We start from the raw sequence: 24470 nt of genomic DNA, 5'->3' as shown, positions 1-24470 counted from the left end.
TGATCTACAGTGTCGAAGGCTGCTGTCAGGTCCAAGGTTACTAAGACAGCAGCACAACCAGAGTCAACAGTTAAAAGCAAATCATTAAAAACTCTCAGTAGGGCGGTTTCTGTGCTATGCCGAGCTCTAAAACCAGACTGGAACTTCTCATAGAGATTGTTGTTGTCAAGAAATAGCTGGAGCTGCGTGAGGGCGGCTCGTTCCAGTACTTTGGACAGAAAAGGGAGGTTGGAAATGGGCCTATAGTTAGAGAGTAGGGATGGATCTAGATTAGGCTTTTTAAGGAGAGGTTGAACAACAGCGTGCTTGAAGGGTGTTGGAAAGCAACCAGAACTGAGGCAGGCATTGATCAGGACCAGAAGGAAAGGTCCGACTGAGTCCAGAACCTGCTTCAGAAGCCGAGAGGGGATAGCATCGGTGGAACAGTTGGTAGTCTTAACCTTGCAGACTATTTCATGCAGCTGAGAGAGAGAGATTGGTTCGAACTGATTAAAGGCAGAATGGCACAAAGAAAAAACACAGGGATTGGAAGGTGGAGATGGAATGACAGACTGCAGGGAGGAAATCTTGTTTACAAAGAACTTTAGAAAGTCATTACAGAGGGTGGCAGAAGGTGTGAGGCTGGTGGATATGCAAGGATTAACAATGGAATTTAAAGCACGAAACAGAGTCTGAGGTTTATGGACACTACTGCTAACCAGGTTTGATATGTAGGAGGACTTGGCCTCTTTTACGGCTTTCTGATAGGTTAAAAGAGAGTCTCTGAGGATATTAAAAGAAATGTGCAGCTTGTCCTTTTTCCATTTTCTCTCAGCACACCTACAGGTGCGCCTGAGAGCACGAACAGAGTCTGTAATCCAGGGTTCAGCGTGAGCTTTGGGACGGAGTGTTTTTAAGGGAGCGATGAGGTCCAAAATAGAAGTACATGTTGAGTTAAAAAGAGCAGTTAAATCTTCTGCACACAAGGAATCAATCCAGTCCACCGTGGAGAGCTCAGAGTTGCTAAAAGCAGCAGAAAACTGAGATGGTACATGGGTATTGATGATCCGGTGACGGCGTGAGGGAGGTTTAACTGCAGCATCAGAACAATGTGCAGTGGCAGAAAATAGAACAGGAAAATGATCGGAGATGCACGCACTCTCACAAATTTCAGAGATGTGGATACCCAAGCCGTGAGACATGACAAGGTCCAAAGTGTGACCCTTCTCATGTGTGGAGCCAGACACACACTGAGTAAGGTTGAAGGAATCCAACAGTGAAACAAAGTCTCTAACCAGGGGTTTAGATGGACAGCACACATGAATATTCAGGTCACCAACAATAAGAAAATGATCAAAATCTACTGAAAGCCCTGAAAGAAATTCCCCAAACTCACTGATAAAGTCCTTGTTAAATTTGGGAGGATGATATACCACTGCAATCAGTAACGGAGTGGATGAGTTTAGTTTAAAAAGCTGTAGTTCAAAGCTGGAAAAAGAGGAAAAAGAAATCTGATGGCAGTCATAAACAGATTTAAAAACACAGGCGAGGCCTCCGCCTTTGCCAGAGGACCTGGGAGTGTTTAAAAAACAACAGCCTGGAGGAAGAAGCTCAGAGAAAGCCACAGTCTCACCAGCGCGTAACCAGGTCTCCGTCAGGAACATAAAATCCAGGTCGTAAGAAGAGAAAAAATCCTTGAGCAGAAACTTCTTATTGGAGAGGGATCGAGTGTTGATCAAAGCCATAGATAAGGTGAGATCAGTAGCTGTCATCGGGGTTGATATGCGGGTGAGTGGGCGTAGGTTAGAGTTTGTAGCACCAAATCTGCGGATCCGCAGCAACATGCCTGTCACTGATCAGATAAGAAACAAAACAGGCCAGGACCCTCAGCTTAACACTCTGAGAAGGACCACATTGGGTGGATGGCCGGATAAAAGGTCTCAATGTCCGCCTGACATCCAGGAGTTTTGGAACCACAGGGATGAGATCTCACTGATATATGGGATCATGTTTAAAGGAGAGAAAATGATCCCAAAAAGGTTCAGAAAGGACATGATAGATCGGATTCACTCCAGCCATATGGGCATACAAAAGAGTAAAAACAGAGCCAGAGACCTTCTGTTTTGGCCAAGCATGGGAAAGCAGATTGAGGAAGCAGTTGGAGCCTGCAGCACATGCCAGGAAAGACAAACTGCTAACCCCAAGGAACCCCTGCTGTCAAATGCAATACCAGAAAGACTGTGGCAGGTTATAGCAACTAATCTGTTTACTTGGAAGACTACATCATCATCGTAGATTACTATAGTAGGTTCTTCGAGTTGGAAAGACTGTACAGCTGCACTGCAGAAGCAGTGATCCGCAAACTAAAGTCAGCCATGGCCAGGCATGATATTCCAGAGTCAGTGATTAGTGATAACGGCCCGTGCTATGCTTCAAGTAATTTCCAACAGTTCTCAAAGTCATGGAGTTTCACCCACAACACTACTAGCCCCCATTACCCACAGAGCAACGGCCTAGCCAAAAAGACTTCCAGACAGCAAAAAAACTACTGGACAAGGCCAAAGCTGAACATAAGGATCCCTACTTGAGCCTATTAGAATACCGGAACACCCCCGTGGACAACTTAAAGTCGCCTGCATAACTACTCATGAGCCGGAGACTCCGCTCCATCCTCCCTGCCACACCAAAACAGCTGGAACCACAAGTAGTTTGCCAGCAAACAGTGCGTGTGAGGAGAGAAGTCTGCCAGCAGCGCCAGCAGACTTATTTCAACAGAGCAGCCCGAAATCTGCCTCGACTATATCCTGGCACACCGGTCCAGTTCCGTCAACAAGATGGTTCCTGGAAACCAGCTGTGGTCACGAGTTGTGCAGACGCGTCCAGAAGCTACAACATAACCACAGATACAGGACAAGTTTATCGCCGTAACCGCCGACACCTCGGCGAAGGCAGAAACAGCGTAGGAGGTGAGGAGTTCATTCAACCGACAGTCAACAGCAATGACAGCGCTGTGGTTTCTCAGCCCCCGCCTGTGGATCCCCTGATAAAGACAACACCCGGATACACAACTCGATATGGGCGCGTTACTAAACCAAGACAGGTCTTGGACCTGTAATATTGTAAAGGCTGCAGGCGAAAAAAAAAAAAAAGGCTGTTCACAGGTTTGTTGTTCCAATGATGTCACTAAATGCATCTATTTATTATGTTAATGATGTAGCCAGTATTGAGCCGAATGCTATGATATTAATGGATGTTGCTCAGGATGTTTATTCCCGTAATTTCAATTGCCTGACAAATTTTACAAGCCTGAGTTGCTTTGTTGTTTTGTTCTTTTTTTCTTTTTAAAGAAGGGAGATGTAACTTGTTGACCTATGTTTGTATCAGCCACTAGATGGCACTGTGTTGCTGCAGAGTATGTATGTTACCGGCTAGCAAGAAGCACCGGAAAAAATGGAAAAAGAAAATGAAGTGGAATCGGAGCAGAGAGCACACAGGTTCTCTCTTCCCTAACCTTCCTTCACATAACACAACAACTCACTTTTCCGGCACTGGACTGGCAGCTTCTGAAATCTATCATTTGCCGAAAACCCCCCCCAAAAAAACAACAACAATTTATCGGCACTGGGTTGCCGGTTATCGTCCTACCACCCTCCAGGGCCAGGTTCTGTCCTCTAAGACTCCTTTTAATACATCTGAACTTTGCCTTCTGTTGCATTTGGTTCTGACAATATCCCAAATGCATTATCATTTTAAATGAGGTTCAGTTGTTCGGATTGGTGTTACTGTACTCGGCTCTCTGCCGGTTTTGGGGGTTATCATTATAGAAGGCAGTTCTCCTCTAATCATTCTTTCAAGTCAGCCAACCCTTCCAAAACTGCTCACCATTACCTTTGTTTGTTTCAGAAATCGGCACAGTAGTTATCGCTACCTTACCAAAAGTAAATTAAAGAGCCAGGTACCCCCTCTCTGTCTTCTACTCTAAGACAAGCTCACGTAAATGTTTATGAACAATGAAGCCATTACCACAAGTCTCAAATTTCCAGCATACGTCACTGTTTCAATTCAGAGTTAAGCCATGTTGCTACCTAATTGAGGGTTCCCTTCATTTATCTATAGTCTTTAATTTATCTAAGTCTTTAATTGTCCAGAATTGCCTTTGATCTCTTCTCCTGCCAATTCTGCCTAATTTTGTGTAGTCATCCACAATCCTAGACCATCTTATTGAGGCAAGGGGCTACTTATCTTCACCAGCCTGCCTACCACTTACATTACTGCAGAGGTCTTTGACCATCGTAACGCACAGTTCTTACAGCTTGTAGGGGATGCATTCATGGGGATCTGGCTAATCAAGGGAGCTGCCGCCAGTTCCCTTCGAGGCCTTCCCCAAACCGTAGCTCAGTTCTTGTTTAAGCCACTCACCTTTGTCTACTAAAACATGCTGCCAACCTAAAATAAGGATATGGGCCCAGCTAGTGAAAGTCTAAAATAAAAGCTGCTAAACAGCTGCACAACTGAGTAACATTGTATTTTCTCAGCTTCAGAAAAGGTTTCATTCTGTAACCTGTGCAGCTAAAATGGAGCAAAATCTATTTTGTAGCTTGTTAGCTTGTGACAGGATACAGTTTAACTCTGGAATGAAACACACCTGAGTTACAGGTGAAGCAACATTTTTCTCCTCCCCTCATGGTTATCAAATGCAGCAAACCAGGAAACAGGCTGTTGTTCTTCCTCATCTAAGAGAGACGCACAGGCTATCAGACTGAGTTCAGTCCAAACTTGCAGTTTCCTCTGAGTAAATCCAGCCACAGGAGAAAGAAAGTGGAAAACTCCAACACTGCTGCTTCAAGCTGCTGACGCTCCACACACTGAATGTGAGTTTGAGCAAAAACACGACTCAAAGGAAGTTTCAGTGAAGGTAGTAGAGGAGGGAGGGGAGCCAGGACTGACTGTACTTCCTGTCTGCTGTTTTCAGCTTCATGCACAGACTCAATGGCTTCCAGATCAGAGGAGGATCTCTGCTGTCAGCACCCCCAGGAGATACTCAGACTCTACTGTCTGGACCATCAGCAGCCAGTGTGTGTCGTCTGCTGTACCTCAGAAAGACACGCCACGCACAGTTTTAGACTCATTGATGATGTTGCACGACAACAGAAGAAGATAATTCAGGAAAATTTGGAGCCCTTAAAGAAGAAGTTAAAGGTTTGTGAAGAAGTTCAAGTGAAGTTTGGTCAAACAGCAGAACACATTAAGGTCCAGGCCCGACACACAGAGAGGCAGATTAAGGAGCAGTTTAAGAAGCTTCACCAGTTTCTAGCAGAGGAAGAGGAGGCCAGGCTGGCTGCACTGAGGGAGGAAAAGGAGCAGAAGAGTGGGATGATGAAGGAGAAGATGGAGGCTCTGAGCAGAGAGATAGCAGCTCTTTCAGACACAGTCAGAGCCACAGAGGAGGAGCTGAGAGCTGAAGACGTCTCATTCCTGCACAACTACAAGGCTGCAGTGGAAAGAGTCCAGCGCTGCCCCCTGCTGGATGATCCACAGCTGCCCTCAGGAGCTCTGATAGACCAGGCCAAACACCTGGGCAACCTGACCTTCAACATCTGGAACAAGATGAAGGACATGGTCTCCTACACTCCTCTCATCCTGGACCCAAACACTGCTCATCCAGAACTCATCCTGTCTGAAGATCTGACCAGTGTGAGACGAGGAGGAGAGAGGCAGCAGCTTCCTGATAATCCAGAGAGATTTGATTATTCCTGCTCTGTCCTGGGCTCTGAGGGCTTTAACTCAGGGACTCACAGCTGGGATGTCGAGGTTGGAGACAGTACACGGTGGGTACTGGGTGTATTTGCAGAGTCTATGGAGAGAAAGGGAAACATACTGTCTGGATTGTGGGGAATATTGTTCTATCAAGATAAATACTCAGCACACTCGCCATCAGCTCCATCAACTGTTCTCTCAGTAGAGAAGAAACTCCAGAGGATCAGAGTGAATCTGGACTGGAACAGAGGAAAGCTGTCGTTCTCTGATCCTGATACTAACACACACATACACACCTTCACACACACTTTCACTCACAGGATGTTTCCAATCATTGGCACTGATGGTAAAGTGAAGGTGTCAGTGTCAGTGCAGCAGATGAGTTGAGGATGATGATGTTTCTAATGTTGTTTCCTGTCAGTGAGTTGAAGCTGTTAAACTGCAGCTGTCCTCCTGCTGCCTCGTTGTTCCAAAGCTCTTTGTTTCTCTTTTAGTTTCACTCTTTCTTTCTGTTTCTGCTGTCCACCTTTTCACATGGAAAATCATTTCACTGTTTCTCACTGAATGACTCCCCAAACTAGATTTGAAATTCTATCAAGTTTCTAATCATTACAAGTGATTCATGTTTCTATTTGATGTGTAAATGGAGATGATTTAGTTTGCTGGGATATGGACTGACATGTGTTGAATGGGAGGAGCAGTTTGTTGTTGTCTTCTTGTCTGTTTATGACAACAATAAATATGTTGTTGAAACAATGATTCATGTTTAACTCCATATATGAAATGTTTCTGATCTTTGAATTCTGTTCTTTTGTCTGTTTCATTTACTTTATTTAATTCCAATAAAAATGATCATTCCAGTGTGGAAGTAAAGAATCAGGTAATGTGAAAGAAAAATGTAATCATATTCAGGTATAACAATTATTTAATAAACCCATTGTGTAACAAGAAAACAGCTTTCTTTTAATTTTCATGTCTCTGCTAAGAATGAAGTGAACAAGAGTGTTATTTACAGTCATGTTGTGATAGTAATATTTACAGGTGCAAAAGCTAAGAATGAGCCTAGGATGACTGAACATGAACTATGAAGTCTTAGACAGAGTCAATTGAGGTTAGCAGACATTCTGGCGAAGGCTGGTCTTAAATACATCCGGCTTCATTAGTCTTAGGAGTGATGAAGTCTCTGCCTAGATGACAAGAACAGGGACTGTGGAAAATTACTGTGACTCACCCAGAACATGACACTATTTTTATCCGCTGGATAAACCGGTTTAAGATCAGAACACGGTGAACAAAAACAGCATAAATGATGTACAAAAAGTCTCCATAAAAGGTTGATGATGTTTAAGAAAGCCTTCATACACTTGATGATTTGACAGTAGGACTCTAGGATAAACATTTTTGAATCAGTGAGCTCAAATGACTAAGCTTTACACACTTATCTGTAGATTATCATCATTTCATGAACATGTACAAAGGTTAAAAAATTAAAACAAGAAAAAAAAGTGACTTTACCGCATTTTGTAGTGAATGGGAATTCCTAGGTGTGCAAGTGCAGTAAATGTACCATCAGTACATTTACTGCTGCACTTGCTGTAAAATTTGCTCATGTGTTAGAGGAAAACAAAATAAAATAAACCTTTTCAGGCTGGATGAGTCATTGTAGTTTATTAACTAATAACGTGGGCTAATAAAATGGTTATGAAATAGTAGTTCATCTAGTTTTTTCTTTTATTACGCTATCTAATTAAACTACTCTAAACTAATTTATACTAATTTAATCTAACTAATTTTTTTATGATCCTTGAGAGGAGAGAGACTGGAGAAGAGAAGGAGCACATCCAGGTTGTTTCGTATAATAAAAAAAGATCCAATAGAAAAGCAGCATCCCTTGGAAATTAAGTCCCCAGTGGATTACAGTGGAAATCTTCTCAAAGTTATAACCCACAAAACATTGAAAATTCCTGAGAGTTATACTCGAGCAGGACAACAATAGTGATCCAAATGCTCTTTAACTTTATAATAAAATAAGACAAAAATGGAGCAGAGGAAAAAGCAAAAAAATAAGTAATCAATTTGTCCACAGTCCACAAAGTCCACGGTTTAGGCAGCAGTTTATCACTCTCTGTGTTGATCCCATCTCTGCTGGAATTCCCAACTGTGAACTTCTTTAAGCCAATCTTCTGAACTGTTCAACTCTCAGAAGACAAATAGAATAACAGCTGATTTCTTCTACATAAAACTTTTATACCCAGTAATCCTTACTCGCCTCTCCCCTTCTGGACAGCAAAGGCAAGAAGGAATTAATGACGATGTTTATCAAATGTGAAGCGTAGCTTTGATCTTCTAAATTTTGGTTAGAGTGAAAAAACCTGCAGCTCAGGATCTGTGAGCTGTCAACTTTCAGCCCCGACAGCATGTACACAGACACGCTGTCGGGGCTGAAAGTTTACAGAATGCCGATATCTCCGATTTTGATGCGTCAAATCGCGCTTTGTGTTTACGTCTTTGTGCGGAATCCGTTTACCTCCTATCAATTGGTAAGTTATTCCAGTGTCCAAGTGATGCAACTGCAAAGACCCAATCTCCTCCATGCCAAACTGCATTGTTCCTCCTGTATCCGAGGTTCGACTAACAGATGGAGTATCCTTTCCAGCATTTTATTTTATTTTCAGTTGTTACAGATGGGAAAGACATGGCTGGAGGATAAGAAAAGGGAGAGAGAAAGATGAAAGAAAAGAAAAACAGAGGGGAAGAGGGGCAGTAAGAAAGGACACTTAAAAAGAAAAAATCTCCCGGATCGCCTGTTGAGAGAAAAAAAGAAAAAAAAACAAAGAAAACAAGCAAAAAAAAGAGAGCAACATAATAAACACAACACCATCGCATTAATCTAGTTAAGTGTAAATAACAGTAAATATTAAATATTGAATGCTGCAGTTCAGCACACAGTTTTCAGTTTTATTTGTCATATGCAAGTTAGCACAGGGTCAACATTGCAATGAAATGTGTTTGACGAGCAGCAGTCACTCAGCAGCATGGTACAGATACAAATATTAGAGAGACATGGTAAAAGAGAAAAGATGACTATATGTATCTGTAACCCATGGTTATTTTATTGTATTCAATTGTATTCTGTTTTTATTCTAAATTGAAGTGTTACTGTTTTGTTAAATGCTGAGTTTTCCCATGTACCATGAATGCACCATAGCGCGTGCGTGGTGACTTTCTTTCACTGCATCCGCCTGCACGGAGCTAGATGCGCAAAGCTGTGTGGATATTCAGTCCTGTAACGTGTTGCGCTACGGAATTAATGTTTTCTATGAAGAATATCCTGGTGAGTCTCACAGTTGCAGTTTCAGTTGTGATTCATAGTCCAGTTTCTGAGCATAAAACCAGTCAGGATACTGTGCTTGTCGGAAATGTGATGTTTGTCTTAGAACTTGCTAACGATTGCTTAGCTGTGTTAGCCGTGGAAAGTATGCTAGCGTACCCACATGTGCTCCCTGGGCTAATGCGCTTACATGTGAAGTTTTAGCTAACGCACCACGGAGACATTTTTCATGCTTCATGATTTGCAGTGAAATGTATTTTGTTGTTGATAAATTGTTATTGGCCAATAAGAACTGTATAGATGTGTGATGTGTGAGGAACAAAAAGGGATAACACTAGAGAAACACATGTTTTATTTTACAAGTGAGTGATTGCACTGCACGTTGTGTGCAGGCTGGTTTTTTTTTTATGTGGTAGAAATCTGCTGCAAGGACCGAGCGGTACCATCTAAGGACTGGATGCCACTGGAGGTCCCTAGAAAGGACGTTCTCAATCTGAAGGCCACCTGTTTCCTTTGAGGGTAGTAGGATATAACGATTTGCAATTTTTTTGGATTAACGTTTTTTTCTGAGATCTCAGGACACTTTATGTTGTTACTTTTTTCTTTTTTTGGGTCAGATCTGATTCCACTTAACACAAAAAACTGATGCACAAAAAAGCAAACCAGTGACTAAAGACAATTAACACTTACTAAGAACACTGAATACTAAGTGCACTGAACTAAAATGGACAGCCTACCTGATACATTTATTTACACTTTAAATGATATGTTGTACATTGTTGAGATTTACATGTTTGAAATGATTTAAATGTTTTGTTCATGTCTATGATTTGGACCATTTAAATGTTGAATACACTCAAATCACTTTTCTCCCTTTAAGTTGTTGTCAGTGTCTCATTCTGAGTGGAGGGATATTCCTTCTTTAAGTTGAGTTACCACTGCCAGTCTCCTTACGATCCTAACTGAACCCAACAAGAGTAGATCCTCAAATATTGTTTTTTTTCCTTGACTTTGTATGACAGATTACTGTGGATTTGACTGATTTTGGACTACTCAGTTAAAAAGGGTGACAACTAGTGGCGAGCCAGCCAGGAGATTGGCATAGTGGTTTTACCTCCAACTCATATGACACACTGAGTGATACGTTTATTTTCGAAAATTGGCACCTGACCTTTGTGAATGCTTTAGAGTTGATAGACAGAAAACCCTGCTTATTACAGGTATTGAAAGACATCGTAGTGAACATGATATAACTAATGTTTTTGAAGTCAATGGTAAGATCTCTAACATTGTCAGGGTCCCCGATGAGCCACATCAGCCCGAAGGCAGAACACTTATAGTGTATGAGTCTGAACAGTCTATCTTAAAGATAGACCCTTCCACCTTAGGGGAAGTTGTCAGCCCTGTAGACCCTACAGTGAAATGGGTTTCCAAAACCGTCAGAGATACCACCCAAGAAGAAATGGGCAAAGAAGTGGCCCATAGATACCTGAAGGAACTTGAGTTTATGGGGGGCAGTGGGAGGGCAGGCTTCCTCAGTATTTTCCAAGGCGAGTTGCAGGCCAGCTCTACCCCCCAGACTGAGACACAGTCACCCGTTGACCATAACGTTAATACGACAGCTGACATCATTCCCAATACTGATTCAAGTGAACCCGTAGAACCCACAAGTGCTTTCAGCCCACATACTGACACTTTTGCTGGTCCAGTACATGTGGACGAGAGCATCTACAACCCTTCGCATATTCAGAAAGTAGTGGTTGAACATGTTATTCGTAATGAGCCAAGTCACGCACCCCTTGCTCATGCTAAGATACGTACCTTCTCAGGCCGACTCCCATGGCCCAACAGTGAAGTCGACTATGAGATATGGCGTACCCAAGTCGATCTTCTACTCGGTGACCCTTTTCTGACTGATGCCCTCAAAGTGAGGAAGATACTTGAGAGCTTACTTAGCCCTGCATCTGAAATTGTAAAGCCTCTGGGGGTCACTGCGACACCAAGCACTTATGTCACTCAGCTTGATTCAGCCTTTGGAGTTGTTGAGGACGGTGAAGAGCTTTACACTGCCTTTCTTGGCTCGAATCAAAACAGCGGAGAAAACCCATCTGCCTTCTTGAACCGTCTTCACAGCCTTCTCACACGAGTCATTTCTAGAGGGGGAGCCCCTCCTACAAATGTAAATGCTTTTTTTTTTTTTTTTTTTTTTTTTTTTTAATATCTGAAAGATTTTTATTATTGCATTTGGCATTTGTTTTCAACAACTTATATATATCAGCATTTGTCCGTTTTTAACAAGTTTTATTTTAAAAGTAAGAAATAAAAACAATAACTTACCTTAACAAAAAAGAAGACTCTCATATGCAAAAGTGAGTAAAATCTAGAAAAAAAAAAAACCGTCAGAGCAACTGTGTAAAATAAGTAACCAAAACCTCACATGATAACAAAGTTTTCAAAATGTAGTAAGACAAACTGTCAGAAGATCAGAGTAAAATCAACAACAAACAAAAATGTTTTTCTTATCTTTTCCTCTGACTCTTTGTATGGCTTTTTGTCTTTTGCTGGTATCTTTAGGTGCCTCTTTAGTCTTGTGACTTCTGAGCATCTTTGGACTTAACAGCTGTCTTGCAGTCAGGCTCTTTGGTCTTTTTCTTTCTTGCTTGTTGCCCTTTTGCCTTGTTTCTTTGCTTTCATCACACTTCGCCAAAGAGCTTTTCGTCATTAGAGACCTTTTCCTCTTTTTTGGGTGTGCCACTGGAGACTCATAGCTAGTCCCAGGGCCATCTTCTTTTACTCTAACTGTGTCTTTGTTTTCAGTTGTTCCTTCTTCTCTCAAATCATTTTTTTTCTTTAACCATGGTCTCCATCTGTGGTCCCTGTTCCTTTATGTCTTTGTCCTCTGTGCTCAGTACTTTGTCTTTGTCTGTAGTTTCTATCATGTGAGTGAAGTTGGCCCCCCCACCTTCTTCAAATCCAACAAAAGTGGTATCAAACGTTTGTGCTGCAAAAAATTTCGTTTGTGCTGCTATCATTTTAAAGATATTAATAAAAATTTCCATAGGTCATCAGAGGTCAACCAGCCCCCCCACATTACCCAAATCAAACAAAATTGATGTCAAACGTTTGTGCTACGTTTGTGCTGGTTTGTGCTGCAAAAACTTTCGTTTGTACTGCTATCATTTTAAAGATATTCAAGAAAATTTCTAGAGGTCATCAGAGGTCAACCAGCCCCCCTACATTAATGGAATCAAACAAAACTGGTGTCAAACGTTTGTGCTACGTTTGTGCTGGTTTGAAATTGTCGTTTATGCCGCTTTCATTTTAAAGATATTACCAAAAGTTTCTAAAGCTGAACCAGCCACTTTCTTTACTGTAAAGAAATTGAGAGATATTAACCAGCATTGGATATTTTTTTCTTATGATCACACTCTTAAGTGAGTGAGTCTATGAGTCTGTGGTGGCCAGTGCGATCCTCTATGCTGTTGCATGCTGGGGGAGCAGGCTGAGGGTCGCAGATGCCAACAGACTTAATAAACTGATCCGTAAGGCCAGCAATGTTGTGGGGATGGAGCTGGACTCCCTCAAGGTGGTGTTGGAGAGGCGGATGCTGTCCAAGATAAAGACAATGTTGGATAACACCTCCCACCCACTCCATGACATGTTGGTCAGTCACAGGAGCTCGTTCAGTGAGAGACTGAGATTACCGAAAAGCACCACTGAACGACACAGGAAATCATTCCTGCCTGTGGCCATCTCCCTGTACAACGCATCCACTTAACACACTGTTTGCTGCTACAACTACACATGTTTCTTTTCCAAATATTTATTTATAAGTGACTTATGTATGTATGTATGTATGTATGTATATATATGTATATATTGTACTATTCTTAGTTAGTGTATTGTCTGTCTTGTCTTAATGTTGGTTTAAAATGGAGCACTGTAACAAAAAATAATTTCCCCCAGGGATCAATAAAGTATTCTGATTCTGATTCTGATTCTAAACCTAGTAATCAAACTGCTATAACTTATTTATAAACTATGTTAAATATAGCATTTAAAATAATTAATGCATTCGGTTGGAGAAAAAACTTTATTTGCTGGTAACAAAATGCTTTTTGTTACCAGCAAATACACAATATGTTACGTTCTGGTCCCGGCAAGTAAATACGTAACAAATAGTTTGCCCCACTCACTTCCCACCCACGCACAAACCCCAACAACGACACCTTTTTCAAGTATTTAAGCAGCCATTTATTTTCATCGGCAGTGAGCAATGCCAAAACCATAAACAAAACTCCCTATAAAGCAATCCCTACTCCTCCCTACACCAAAATAAAAAGAAGCCAAAACAAAAGACAAGTCACTTACCTAACTATCTAACGAAAAACAGGAGAAAACTTGTTCAACAAAAGAAAACGGCTTCTCACGCCTACTAGGCTGCGGCAGTGAAAGTTATACAGCAAAGGAACAAAAAGTGACCGCCACTTGTTAACTTATTTACAATTATTTACATGGCAAGGCTAGAGGTACACGTGAATACTCCAGCCTGCACTACAATGACACAACACACAACTCCGTGACCGAGTCAACGGGGTTCCAAAAAGCAAATACACAATTGCCATCATTCCTTTGTGTAGAGCACAGCGTGCGGACATACGCTGGTGTTTTCAGATGCTATGGTTACATCCTTTCTTAGGTCATCATACATCTCCCAGATGTACGGGTTCCTGTTACAGAATGTCATATAATGCCCGAGTGTTTCTGGTGTTGGGCCCTCCTGAAATGTAATGACTGCTTTCAGTGTGAATTTCTCTCCTTGAAGTAGCAGAGTGGATGGGAATTCAGTAAGCAAAAACCTTTTTGGACTGTGAAAACTGTGCTCCAGAGTTTCTGTAGAGCATTTTCCAAGGTCTGTGTCATACAAGCTCTCTCAGGGTGAAACTGTGACAAACAGTCCCTGTGCAAAGTTGCTTTCCTGATGAATCTGTTTTAAATGCTGTTGGAGATGCATCAGGACTTTCGATTGGTCTTAGGCATGGCGATGCTGGAAGGTTGAGCCCTTGTTCAACAGCAGACTGAAGGTGAGCTATGCCAGAAGCTGAGAGGACTGACAGATCAATGGAAACAAAAGGTATTTGCCTTGTGTTCGTTGTGTAAAGTTTGCAGTACTGGGAGGAACACTGTCTTGTGAAGTGAACACTTGGATTTTCCATCATTGTTTTTTGAATTACTGTGGACACATGGCACTGTGCATCAACACGATGAACACCAGTCTTCAACTGAACAGGGCAGAATATTGAGCTCAGCACCTCTGCCCTCAATGAATAGGCATGTTGAGTGACACCCTTTGAAGCAAGGGATTTCACAAGCTGGAATACTTTGTTCTCCTCTGAACTATTCAACATGTTTTGAGCAGTAAGACTGTCACAGAAAGCGCAGCACAGACTTTGACAGAAGGCATCAAAGGCACAGGTGTTCATGACACAGTATTGTCCTTTGCCAAGTTTTACTGGTTGTTGATTATTTCCATTTTTTAACAGCCCTAGCTTTACTTTTTTCTTTTTCACAGCTGGATCTGAGTGGAGCCATTCAGGACAAGGGGAGCGGTATGAGGTCAATTTCCTCTTCTTTGGTGGAACTGCAAGGCCTCTCCAGTTTCCCAAAGCTGCTGTTTCTTCAATGTCCATGTCTGTGTCAATTTCGGGCTCCTGAGAGGGGTTATCATCCACTTCCTGCTCCACAAAGGCTTTGTGTGGATCCTGACGCTTCACTGTACCATCCTGTCTGGCAACCTCTGCTTCTTTTCGTATTTGTTTTGCAGAACAGATCCGCATGTTCCCTTCAATAAAACCAAGATGACGTGCAATGAATTTATCTATCCTTATAGGGAGATTTTCATGCTTGAACAGACCATGTTTAATGTTCTTGAACTCTGCTTCAACATTAGCTGAAGTTGCAGTGAGCTTTTCGCTCTGAAATAGGGGAACCATTACTCCAGTCCAGAGTGGTAGGTATCCTCCCAATCTAATTAGGTGTGGGACGAGCTCAGGTAGATAGTGCATATTGTCTTGATCACCATGATCTTCAGCATGGCACCTGCTCCCCTCACAAATATCTGCCACCCACTGCCTTAAGTCAGTGTTTATTTCTGTGCATGGATCCAATCTAATGTCTTCTTCTTCCTTGTCATCAGAAACAGACATAGTCTCATCTGCAATCTTTCTTTTCAGATTTGATTTGGACACTTCTGACATAATGGGGTTTCCAAAACTGTCACAGCCTTCTGTCTCACTTAATGCCACAATAGCAATGCTGCGTATTAGGACCTTTGCTTCTTCCAAGGATTGGGACTTGACAAGTTGTGCCATTGATCGCACGTAGAAATCCCTCACCCGATGAGGCTTTTTTCTCAAACAGTCCCACTGGCAAATCATTTTGATTAAGTGTGCCACATCCACTCTGATGAAACATGGTGGTAGTTTGTAGGATTTTTTCCGAAGCAAGACACCAAAGCATTCATTAATGTAACTCTTCAAATCTGAATGATGTGTTAAAGCCTTAACTAAAGCACCAAGTAAAGCTAAGGAGAAATCACAGATGGCCTCCTTTGGGATTGGTGCTCCAGCACGAATCCATTCCGATAACCATCTTGTGATTGCCTGGACATCATGTCTCTCTGACAACATTTGCACCACTGGAACGTGAAAGTTGTCCCTTCCTGTTAACACACCTTGATACAGGAAGATATTTCCAGACAAAACATTAGGCCTGAGAAGCTTTTTTACAACTGAGCCAGTCGCATCAAGGGCGACTATGGGGTGCTTTTCAGTCTTGTACATCAGCATTTGAGTGTGACTCCAGTAGTGACAGAAGAACTTGTCTAATCCAATGTCCCAAATGCTTCCACTGTGAGGGGAACTGTATTTTAATGAGTGGAGAGACAGTATTGGGTTTTTATGAGCAACTTCTAGTTGATTTTGTTCGTGTTTGGCTTTGCGCAGAGTTGTCAAATTTGGTAGATGGCTTGGCTCTGGATCACCAAAGTCCATCAGCTTTGCTGCCTCTGATGCTCTCCACACATGGGGCTGCAGTCTGCCTTCACAAAGTTCTTTTGTTACTTGTGCCCTCAGACTTTCGGACATGGCTCTCTTAGAAAAGCCAGTGTGCATGGATTCATCCGTGTTTGCCATTACACATTTCAGCACCATTGAGCAGTGATTTTCAGGTTCCTTATCACATGTAATGTACAGCTGGCCACTACACTCTTTGCAAAAGCCTCTGATTTTAATAAAACAAGATACAGTTCTGGGGTACACCTTGGCTCGTTTAAAAGTAATGGTGCATGTACTTTTAACCTCTTTCCAGATTCCCTGGTTTACAACATGAGTCCATGTACCTGGCTTCAAAATTGTGTATTCCCTTTTCTTGAAAGTATTCTTTTTGTATGTGACTTTATGTGGAATCATATGTATCCACTGTTCAAATGGGAGCTCCACATTGAAAGTCTTGCAGTCTTTGTTTTGAAAAGGAGAGCTGCTTTGTTCAAAATCATTATCATTGTCACTGCTGTCTGTGTCAGTCAGTTTCTCTTCGTCACTGTAATCCAGAGCAGCCCATACATTGTGTCTGTTTAATTTAACAAAAGTGTAAAGAGCTTTTGGTGTCATCTTTTCACCAAGTTGTTTGCATAGATTTTGCCATATGTCATCACTTGGAGTTGAAACTTTTCCATTTTTTATGACTGCTTCTTTAGAAGCACGAAGGACTTCAAATACTGCAATTTTGTCCACCACTGATTTCTTTGGCATCTGTCAAGCAAAAATTAAAAATGTGATATATTACTGCTATAATTTGGTTATAACTTTAATTCTACATCTTTAAGTGGACATAAAAGTACTTACTTTGATACACTGTTTTGACGTAGTAAATTGAAGTGTTGATGATTGCTGTTGCTCATGGGATCTATCTTAAAAATGCAAATAACATAGCTAGCACATGTTTTCTTCAACTGTTGTTTTTTTCTCTCAGAAGAAGGTGTATGATAGCACCCCCTGGTGATCACAAACCAAACACAGGTCGCTATGTTTGTTTGTTTTTTGGCAGAGTTTATCAGTTTATCCTTAACACAATCTAGTTCAAAATTCATTTGATCGGTACAAAAATTAATTTAGTCAATGTTCAAAGCTCATCATTAAAATACTTGTAGATAAATCCAGGCTCTGTTGAGATAAATCTGTGTCTGTGTCAAGTTTGACTCTTGCAAAAAATATAGGTCGGCCCTTTCAGGTAACATTGACAGTTACCTAAAATTCACAGTTCTGCAGGGTGTTTGGAGCCTTTAAGCTCAGATTTGCTGAATCACTGAGGTGCACTCCTGTGTATGTTAATTTTATACAACTTGCTCATGACAGCCCACATACAAATGACAGCACTTTTGTTAATATTAGCATTTGACTTAAAAGCTACAGTTCACATATTATTAGGTTAATGTTTTAACAACCATTAGCATTTTAGCATATACCCTGCTGGTAGCACACTAGATGGAGTAAGGTAATGTTAAGAAACATGGTAGTCAGTGATCCACAACCAGGTTATTGGCTCAAAACACCTTATCTAATTATAAACTGATACGCACCTACTGGCATGCCCCTTTAAATTTCTTCATAAATGTTATTTAATGTTATTATTACGGCAGCACGGTGGTTAGTACTGTTGCCGCACAGCAAGAAGGTCCTGAGTTCAATTCCACCATCACACCAGGGTCTTTCTGTGTGGAGTTTGCAGGTTCTCTCCCCGTGTTTGCGTGGGTTCTCTCCGGGCTCTCTCCAAAGACATGCAGCTTGTGGTGATAGGTTAATTGGTTAATCCGAAAATTTTTGCAGCACAAACCATCAAAAAAGTAGCACAAATGTTTGACATCAATTTTGTTTGATTTGGGTAATGTGGGGGGCTGGTTGACCTTTTAACCTTTACATTTTCATTAATATCTTTAAAACAGAAGCAGCACAAACGAAAATTTTAGCAGCACAAACATAGCACAGTTGATTGACACCAGTTTTGTTTGATTTAATTAATGTGGGGGGGGGGGCTGGTTGACCTCTGATGACCTATGGAAATTTTTATTAATATCTTTAAAATGATAGCAGCACAAACGAAAATTTTAGCAGCACAAACGTAGCACAAACGTTTGACATCAATTTTGTTGGATTTGGGTAATGTGGGGGGGCTGGTTGACCTTTTGACCTTTACATTTTCATTAATATCTTTAAAACAGAAGCAGCACAAACGAAAATTTTAGCAGCACAAACCAGCACAAACGTAGCACAGTTGATTGGCACCCATTTTGTTTGATTTGGGTAATGTGGGGGGGCTGGTTGACCTCTGATGACCTCTAGAAATTTTTATTAATATCTTTAAAATGATAGCAGCACAAACGAAAATTTTAGCAGCACAAACCAGCACAAACGTAGCACAAACGTTTGACATCAATTTTGTTTGATTTGGGTAATGTGGGGGGGCTGGTTGACCTCTGATGTACTAAACTGGTTCAAAACATACTTAGAAAACAGGAAATACTTTGTATCAATAGGTAACTTCACATCCGAGCAGACAAGTATCACATGTGGAGTTCCCCAAGGTTCCATCTTGGGACCTCCTCTGTTTAACATTTACATGCTCCCACTGGCACAGATTATAAAGAACAACAAAATAAACTACCACAGCTATGCAGATGACACACAAATATATATCACAATGTCACCAGGAGACCAAGGCCCTGTACAGGCTCTTGGTAAATGCATTGAGGAAATTAATGACTGGTTGTGCCACAATTTTCTCCAACTAAACAAAAACAAAACTGAAGTAATAGTCTTTGGCGCCAAAGAAAAACGATTACAGGTCACCAGAGAACTTCAATCTATACATCTAAAAACCACAAACCAGGCGAGAAATTTGGGTGTAGTGATGGATGCAGACCTAAACTTAGAGAAACACATTAAGACAATAACAAAATCAGCTTACTATCACCTCAAGAATATTTCTAGGAAAAAAGATCTGATGTCTCAACAGGACCTGGAAAAACTAGTCCATGCATTCATCTTTAGTAGGCTTGATTACTGTAGCATCTTTACAGGTCTACCTAAAAAATCAGTCAGACATCTACAGCTCATTCAGAACTCTGCTGCTCGAGTCCTCACTAAGACCAAAAAAGTGGACCACATCAGTCCAGCTCTCAGGTCTTTACACTGGCTGCCTGTCCGTCAGAGGATAGACTTTAAAGTTCTGATGCTGGCCTATAAAGCTCTGAATGGTTTAGGACCAAAATACATCAGTGACCTCCTGACCCAGTATGAACCTTCCAGATCCCTCAGGTCATCTGGATCCGGTCTTTTATCAGTTCCTAGAATCAGAACCAGACACGGAGAAGCTGCATTCAGCTTTTATGCTCCTTATATCTGGAACAAACTCCCAGAAAGCCTCAGATCAGCTGAAACACTCAGTTTATTTAAATCCAGGTTGAAGACTCACCTATTCTCAGCTGCATTTGAATAAAGCACCAAATCCACACTTTTAAGCTTAAATTTCAAAACTTACATTAACTACTGATTTTATCTACTGTTCTGATTTTATCTGTTTTGATTTTATCTGTTTTGATTTTATATACTGTTTTGTTTGTTTGTTTGTTTGTTTGTTTGTTAAGTGGGTTAGAGCTCTGGGTAGCTCCCCAGCTGGGTCTAGACTTGGTCTAGAGAGTATTTTAAATTCAGGGAATTTAAAATAGAAAGTAGCTCGTCCACAGAAGGACTGGTAGCTCCCCTTACGATAAGGGTTCAGATCGCGCGAACAGGTGTGGGATTAGAGCTCTGGGTAGCTCCCCAACTGGGTCTAGACTTGGTCTAGAGAGTATTTTAAATTCAGGGAATTTCAAATAGAAAGTAGCTCGTCCACAGAAGGACTGGTAGCTCCCCTTACGATAAGGGTTCAGATCGCGCGAACAGGTGTGAAATGTGTGTGTTTAGTTAGTTTGTTTGTTTGCTTGTTTTAATCAATTTTAAATCATGATTTTTATTTGTTTTTGTTTCTAATGTCTCTGTAAAGCACTTTGAATCACCTTGTTGTTGAAATGTGCTATACAAATAAATTTGCCTTGCCTTGCCTTGCCTTGATGACCTCTAGAAATTTTTATTAATATCTTTAAAATGATAGTAGCACAAACGACAATTTTTGCAGCACAAACCAGCACAAACGTAGCACAAACGTTTGATACCACTTTTGTTGGATTTGAAGAAGGTGGGGGGGGGCAACTTCACTCACATGTTTCTATCTGTGTTCTCATTCCTTCCTCTGTTGTTCCTTCTGATCTCAAATCATTTTTTTCTTTGACTGCTTCTTAAGCACTTAATTAGAGGTTGCTGGGACCAAAGCTTGATAATAAGTCTCCAGCTTGAAGCAAAAAAGAGCTTTCCACCCTCATTTTCGGAGCTTCTCCTCATGTTAAGGACTGAGGAAGAGCGTCGTTTCGCCAAGTTGGACCGCATGAAGAAACATTTGGGTGCAACAAAAGCTGCTGCACATGCACACTCAGTTTTTAGTATGCCCACCTTTGGCCAAGCGCCACTTGCGACTCCTACTCCAACCGACAGTGAAGCTGTGAAACTCGAACAAAAAGTCAATGAACTCACAAAGCAAGTTGAACAGTTAACTTTAACTCAAAGGCCAAGGAGCACCACCCCAAGTACTGAACCTCTTGTAAGCACTAAATCCAAATCTGTGAACCCAAAACCGAATGAAACTGCCAAGTTTGAAAGTCAAATAGCTGAGTTGACCAAACAAGTCCAAATGCTTGTCCAAAGCCAAAGACATTCAACCAAACCTGAGATATATGAGCCCAAAAATTCTCTAGCTGTCAACACCAGAAACTCACAGACATTTGCTAAAGTCCCTGGCACACCTAGGGCATGGTTTTGCTTTAAGTGTGGGGAAGACAATCATATCGCAGTAAGCTGCACAAATGATGCTAATCCCACACTTGTCCGAGAAAAGCATGCAGAGTTGAGGAAGAAACAGGCTGATTTTGCTGCACGACAGGCCACAGCCCCGTTTGCTTTAAACTAGTGGCAGCTCCTGTTGTGGGACACCCAGGAGCTGAAACCCTTGATTTCCCCAGTCCCGAAACATTAGCTTGTGGTCCTGAAGTGCAAATCACTGAACCCATTCATCCCATAGACAGCCTAGATCCTAACTTCTTCTTCCCTCAAGGTCTCATAGGCCCACGCTGTGCAGACTCAGTACTTGCTGACGGGGTACCCTGTGAATCCATAATGGACTCAGGCTCACAGGTTACAACCATTTCTGAGTCTTTTCACAAGATGCACCTTTCCCACCTTCCCATCCAGCCAATACATGCTCTTCTTGAAATTGAAGGAGCAGGAGGGCAAAACGTGCCATACTTGGGTTACGTTCAGACTTGCATTACATTTCCCGAAAACATTGCAGGCAAAGAACAACAATTAGCTGTCTTGGCCCTTGTTGTTCCTGAGTGTCACTTTAACAGTAGAATTCCGCTGTTGATAGGGACAAATGTGCTTTTACGGGTTTATGGACAGTTAGTACATCAAGATGGTCCCAAGTTCATTCGTAAGCTACACTCTAAGCAGTTTGCAACGATCCTTCAACATGTTGCCCAAGTACAAAGAAATGATACTCATTCCTGCCCTGTCATGTTGCATAGCAAAGGGGCAGTGACAATCCCTGCAAGACACAAACAATGCCTAATGGGAAATGTGAGGTTAAGAAAGAACAACCGGAACACAAGTTTTGTCCTTGAGCCGCATGAGCAATACAAGTTACCAGGTGGATTGCTTCTTGAATCGGCTTTAGTAGACATTCCTTTTAATTCCAGCAGTAAAGTACCTGTCATTGTACACAATGTTAGTGAACATGCTGTTACGTTGCAGTCAAATAGCATTGTCGCTCAAGCTTGTGCAGCTCAACACGTTTCCCCACTAGCATCGAGTCAAACTCGGAATCCTCCAAGTCAAAATGAACCAGACAGCGACAACCTCACATTCAACCTTGATGATTCTCCCATCCCAGAGCAATGGAAAGAGCGAATTCTGGGAAAACTGAGATCCATCCCTGAAGTTTTTGCTCTCGATGACATGTCCCATGGCCACACCACAGCTGTGAAGCACCAAATCAAATTGAACAATGAAACACCTTTCAAAGAGCGGCCGAGGCCCATACACCCAAGTGACAGAGAAGCTGTCAAACAACATCTAAGAGAATTACTGGATGCAGGCATCATTCGAGAGTCACAAAGTCCTTTCGCCTCACCAATTGTATTGGTAAGGAAAAAGAATGGCTCGATAAGGCTTTGCATAGATTACCGTAAACTAAATCTAAGAACTATTCAAGATGCATATGCCCTGCCAAATATTGAGGAGACATTCACAGCTCTGAGTGGAGCTAAATGGTTTTCGGTCATGGACCTTAAGTCCGGTTACTATCAGGTGGAGGTAGCCGAGGAGGACAAGCCTAAGACAGCCTTTATGTGTCCTCTTGGCTTCTATGAATTTAATAGGATGCCACAGGGTGTTACAAATGCCCCAAGCACCTTCCAACGCCTGATGGAGAAGTGTGTGGGTGATCTCCACCTCACCGAAGTGCTTGTCTTTTTAGACGACCTGATTGTGTTCTCAGACACATTAGAAGAGCACGAATCCAGGCTAACGAAAGTTCTTACTCGCTTGAGAGACTACGGTCTTAAATTATCCCCAGAAAAATGCCACTTCTTCAAAACATCTGTGAAGTATTTAGGGCATGTTGTGGATGCTCACGGAGTCCACACCGATCCTGAAAAGATCTCTGCTCTGAAATGTTGGCCGCGCCCATCCAATTTCAAAGAGCTTAAATGTTTTTTAGGCTTCGCTGGATACTATAGGCGTTTCGTTGAAGGGTACTCCAAGATAGCCAAACCGTTGAATCGTCTCACTGCCGGTTACCGGCCACCGAAGAAGAGAGGCAAGATTTACAAAAGAGAACCGCCCAGACTTTCTTACAGTCCCACTCAGCCTCTCGGGGAACAATGGACTCATGAGTGTGAAACCTCCTTCCGAACAATAATCGAAAAGCTGACTTCTGCACCAATTCTTGCTTTTGCCAACCCTCAACTCCCCTATGTATTGCACATGGATGCTTGTCGGGATGGGTTGGGAGCTGCGCTCTATCAGGAGCAAGAGGGGAGGCTGAGAGCAGTTGCTTACGCTAGCAGGGGGCTTTCTAAGAGTGAACAGAACTATCCCACACACAAACTTGAATTCTTAGCCCTCAAGTGGGCTGTGTGTGAAAAGTTCAATGACTACCTTTACGGTTCTAGCTTCACAGTCCTGACCGACAATAACCCGCTAACTTATGTTTTGACAACTGCAAAATTAGATGCGGCAGGACACAGGTGGCTGGCTGCCTTGTCTACTTACAATTTCAATATTAAGTACAGGGCAGGTCAAGCAAACAAAGATGCTTATGGGTTGTCACAGCGGCCCCAAGAGCCTCCTCATGAAGATGAGGCATTTGTCAAAGAAAAAGCTCGCATTGATGATATGAAAGAATGTCTCATTAGCATGCCAAACAATCTTGACCATGAAACGTTTTCTGCCTTGTGTCAGCGTCACTCAGTGTCATGCCATTCAGAAACCCTCTCAGTTGTCCAGAGTCTTGCTATTGACCCCAGCTCAGTCACTGAGGCTTATGGAGAAGACATCTTACCCTCAATGACAGATGCTGATTGGTGCGCTGCACAAAAGGATGATCCTTCTCTCGCTCGTGTTATAGCCCTGTTGAGAAGAGGCTTGAAACCCAGCCCCAAAGAAACAAATCTTGAATCGTCAGATGTTAAACTCCTTCTGAAACAATGGAACAAACTCGAGCTCAGTAATGGCGTGCTTTACAGGAAATTCAATGACAGAGATTCCCTTGTGTACCATTTAGTGCTGCCCCAAAAGTACCGCGACAGAGCCCTGAAAGGTGTACACGACGAGGTTGGTCACCTCGGGGTTGAGCGTGCCTTACATCTCGCTCGGCCAAGGTTCTACTGGCCACGAATGGCTCAGTCCATTGAAGAGAAGTGTAAGAAATGCTCACGTTGTCTCATGAGGAAGGCCCTTCCCCAAAAGGCTGCTCCACTACAGAATATCCAGGCAACTTACCCTCTTGAGCTAGTGTGCATTGATTACTTGTGTATTGAGCCCGATAGTCGAGACACCAGAAATGTGTTAGTATTGACGGACCATTTCACAAAATTTGCAGTCGCGGTCCCGACAAAAGATCAAAAGGCTAAGACAATAGCCAGGGCCCTTAGGGATCACCTCATCATCCCCTATGGTATCCCTAGTCGTCTGCT

At 42.1% G+C, this 24470-nt stretch overlaps 1 long non-coding RNA gene across 1 annotated transcript; it reads left to right on the top strand.

Moving 5' to 3' along the window:
• The first annotated feature begins 7594 nt into the window (after positions 1-7594).
• LOC145425872 (uncharacterized) lies at positions 7595-9946 on the top strand. Its single transcript, XR_013906647.1, has 2 exons — positions 7595-9070; positions 9460-9946. It is a non-coding gene; the product is annotated as an uncharacterized LOC145425872 (long non-coding RNA).
• The last annotated feature ends 14524 nt before the right edge of the window (positions 9947-24470 follow it).

Source organism: Astatotilapia calliptera, chromosome 3 (assembly GCF_964374335.1).
Source record: "Astatotilapia calliptera chromosome 3, fAstCal68.1, whole genome shotgun sequence".
Classification (NCBI taxonomy): Eukaryota; Metazoa; Chordata; class Actinopteri; order Cichliformes; family Cichlidae; genus Astatotilapia; species Astatotilapia calliptera.
Note: the sequence above shows the minus strand (reverse complement) of the source record. Positions and strands in the feature narration are given on the sequence as shown.